Source organism: Capra hircus (assembly GCF_001704415.2).
Source record: "Capra hircus breed San Clemente chromosome X unlocalized genomic scaffold, ASM170441v1, whole genome shotgun sequence".
Lineage (NCBI taxonomy): Eukaryota > Metazoa > Chordata > Mammalia > Artiodactyla > Bovidae > Capra > Capra hircus.
This window is the reverse complement of record NW_017189517.1, coordinates 42,878,531-42,882,722: the sequence shown is the minus strand read 5'-3', so window position 1 is coordinate 42,882,722 and position 4,192 is coordinate 42,878,531. Positions and strand designations below refer to the sequence as shown.

Genomic DNA, 4,192 nt, shown 5'->3' with positions numbered 1-4,192 from the left:
AAATAGATTTATCCCAGAAATTTAAGATTAGTTCAATATTTTAAGTATAGGATAAGAAAGATAAGCTAGATCTAAAATAGAAAACAAAAATATACAAGTTTGTAGATAATGTATCTTAAGTCACTTGAATTGTTCATCAAGATGGTAAGAATATGTATTATTTTTAAAATTTGTTTAAAAAGAGAATTATTTATACTAAACTGAAAGAATAGAGCTAGACATTTATAAAACAAATTGCAAGAAATTTCATTCACGCATGTGCATGCTTAGTTACTCAGTTGTGTCTGGTTCTTTGTGACCCCATGGAATGTAGCCCACCAGTCTCTTATGTCCATGGGATTTCCAGGCAAGAATACTGGGGTGGGAACCCATTTCCTTCTCCAGGGGATCTTCCTGACACAGGGATTGAACTTGCATTTCCTGTGTCTCCTGAACTGGCAGGCAGACTCTATCACTGAGCCACCTGGGAAGCTACAAGAAATTTCACCAAATGGGAAATACATACTTTTGAAAATGAACATCCAAAAACTATGAATTTGATTATACATTATAATTCAATTCTTATAAGCTTATGTCTCAAAAAACTCAAAGAATTTGTATTATAAAGAACATATTATCCAATGAAAACACAAGTCAATAATGCAATATTCAAAGATGACATGATTATGTATGCACATAGGCCAGTGCAGTCGATATACTAATTATTATTATTTATTTAAAATAGAGCATATTTGTGGCATATAGGGTCAATATACCAATGCCTATTTTATTTCTTTAGACCAGCGACTGTTGGAACATTTTAAAGTTGTCACATTCAGTAACAACAAAAATACATAGACATTTAGGGGAAAAATACAATAAAAGTAAAACCTTTTTAAAGAAAGTATTACTTTGAAAAGATCTAAAAGAAATGTACAGATATAGTCTATTTGTTAATAAGATAATAGAAGATCTGTTCTACCTAAATTGATCTATAGATTTAACTACAATAAAATCCCAAGAGTACAGGTGTGCAATTGACAACATGATTCTAATGTATAGGGAAGTTGTTTTAGTTGCTAAGACATGTTCAACACTTTTGTGACTCCCTGGACTATAGCCCACCAGGTTCCTTTGTTCATGGGTTTTCTAGGCAAGAATACTGGAGCAGATTGCCATTTCCTTCTCCAGGGAATCTTCCTGATCCAGGGATCAAACCCACTGCTCCTGCTGTGTCTCCTACATTGCAGATGTGTTCTTAACTGTTGAGCTATCAAAGAAGCATTTATGCTGTAGACCAAAAATGACAAAAGTTTTATAAAGGAAATATATTTGGTAAAGCTCTTGCCCTACTGATAATTCAAACTTACTATAAAACCAAAATATTAAGATGAAGTGGCATTGGGAAAATGAATAAGATAGTGCAAATCTATCTCTGTTAGACTCTGTAATAAAAATTCTTGAAACTTTCCAAAAAAATGTTCAGTCCATAATTACAATTCCAGAAAAAAGTCACCACTGCAGACCATTTTGATATCTTAGCTTATGGCATGGGCATATAACAATCTTTTCTAATCAACTGGAAATTAAATATTCCAGTAACTGGAACTCTAGGATCTTTGTGTTGTCTATATGACCTAGAAATCTATGACATACTTATTTCTTGCTCAAAGACTTAAGAAAAATAAAAGAATGGCCTTGGTAATGCTGAGATTTACTACATTGGCAACTTCCTCTGAAACAAATCGTTTTTTTTTTTCTTTTCCATTATAATTTATTACAAGATGTTAATATGGTTGCCTGTGCTATACAGTAAATCCATGTTGTTTACGTTTTTCATATATGATAGTTTATATCCATTAATCACATATTCCCAATTTGGCCCTCTCCCTCATTTCCCGTTTGGTAACCATAAGTTTGTTTTCTACATCTGTGAATCTGTTTCTGTTTTATAAATAAATTCAATTGTCCTATTTTTAGATTCCACATATAAGTGATATCATGCAATATTTGTGTTTCTCTGTCTGACTTAGTATGATAATCTCAAGATACAGCCATGTTGCCGCAAATGGCATTATTTCATTATTTTTCATGGCTAAGTAATATTCCATTCTATATAAAGAATCTGCCTGTTATTCAGGAGACTTAAGAGATCCAGGTCAGATGCCATGGACAGAGGAGCCTGGCAGGCTCCACAGTGTTGCAAAGAGTCAGACATGACTGAAGTGACTGAGCTTGAGCTTATATATATATATATATATATGTGTGTGTGTGTGTGTGTGTGTGTATGTGTATATACACATAAATATATAACATCTTTTCTATCCATTCATCTGTTGATGGGCACTGAGGTTGAATCCATATCTTGGCTTTTTTTTGTTGTTGTTTCTTTTTTTTAATTGAAAAAAAGATTTATTACAGGTTCAGGCCGGGAGTCAGGGAAGAGGGGAAGGGGACAGAGCAGCTGGAGGACAAGGAGAGCTTGGCTCCCCCACCATGTGCCCCACTAAGGACTTATTATACTAGGCGACATTCCTGGCATCAAAGCACACATAAAATGCAACAAAGCAGTCTCTGCCAGTCCATCTTCCAGGCACCCAGGCTGGGGAGCAGGTGATAAGGGAAAGATTTACCAAAAGCTGAGGCCTGAATTCTGGGCCCTGGCAGTGAAGGGATGATGACTTGGAATTGCCCAGGGAATGGAGAAATATCTATGGGCACTTACAAGTTCTCAGTATCCCTTTTGCCCAGATCTTAGGGTCCTGCCCTGTGGGTTTCCTATGTCCAGGGGAGAGGGTCTAGGGAGTAGAATTGTGAAGGATGAATCTTTGTCCCCCATTTACTGGATTTCCCAACGCAAGCTCTCCCATCCCACCTCCTGCTGGGTGTGTGGGGGAATGACTGGCAGGGGTAGGCATCAGGCAGCAAGTGCCAGGGACTCTGGGCATCAGCCGAAGTTGGGAAGACAAGCAAACACAGACCAGCCTTAGTCTTCTAAAAGTCAGAAGCCACAGCCCTAGCAAGTGAGAAGCAGGGTACAAAATCAGGTGTGAACAGAATGGATTTCTGGAGAACATCAATGCCTCCTCCCACTTCCTTCCAGGAGATATAGAGCTGGGTGCCTATGTGCCAGGCTCAGGGTGGGCAGGGCGCTGTGGCTCCTCCCCAGGTTCATTCAATGCTGGGTCTTCCACTTGGTCCTCAGAGCTTCCGTCTCTCTGGGGCCCATCCAGAGGAGGCAGGAGCTCCCAGGGACCCTCCAGACCTTGGCCATAAGTTGTCTTCTGCCCAGCAGACCCCCTGCTGCCCTTCAGAACTTCCGCCTGGCTGTCCTCCTCCTCCTCCTCTTCATCCTCCTCCTCCTCTTCCTCTCTTGGGTAGCCCAGTTCCCGCAGCTCCCCCAGCTCATCCTCCTCCTTCGTGGCCTGGTTCTCACCCACATTGCTGATGGACTGCAGGTGAGACTCAGCAATGCGCTGCCCAGCGTGTCTCTGCATCCCCTCTCCTCTCCTCTCCTCAGTCTCTCTGCCCCCAACTGAGGCAGGCAGGCTGACAGCTGCACCTGTTGACCTCGGCCGGTGGTTGGGAGCTCACTAAACCCAACGAAGGAGCTCTCAGCACATCCTTCCAGCCTCCCTCTCTCCCTCCACGGGAGGAGGGGGCTGGCTAGGCCAGAAGAGCTGGAGCTCCATATCTTGGCTATTTTAAATAGTGCCATTGGAAACATTGGGGTGTAGGTATCTTTTTGAAGTAGAGCTTTTATCTTTTCCAGATATATGCTCAGGAATGGGATTGCTGAATCATATGATAACTCTAGTTTTAGATTTTTCAGAAGCCTTCATATATTTTTCCATAGTGGCTATATCAATTTACATTCCCACCAACAGTATAGGCTGGAGTAGGAAATAGCAACTTGCTCTAGTATTCTTGCCTTGAAAACAGTATAGGAGGGTTCCCTTTTTTTCACACTATCTCCAGCATTTATTATTTACAGATTTTGATGATGGCCATTCTGAACTGCGTGAGGCGATAACTTGTTGCTGTTTTGACTTGCATTTCTTTAGTAATGTTGAGCATTATTTCATGTGTCGGTTGCCCATCAGTATGTCTTCTTTGGAGAAATGTCTATTTAGATCTTCTGCCCATTTTTTTTTAAATCAGATTTTTGTTGTTATTTTGTTGTATGAGCTATGTGTATATTTTGGAAATTAAG

At 40.1% G+C, this 4,192-nt stretch overlaps 1 pseudogene; it reads right to left on the bottom strand.

Annotated features, from left to right (window-relative positions):
- Positions 1-2,865: 2,865 nt before the first annotated feature.
- LOC108634444 lies at positions 2,866-3,476 on the bottom strand (annotated as a pseudogene).
- Positions 3,477-4,192: the final 716 nt, after the last annotated feature.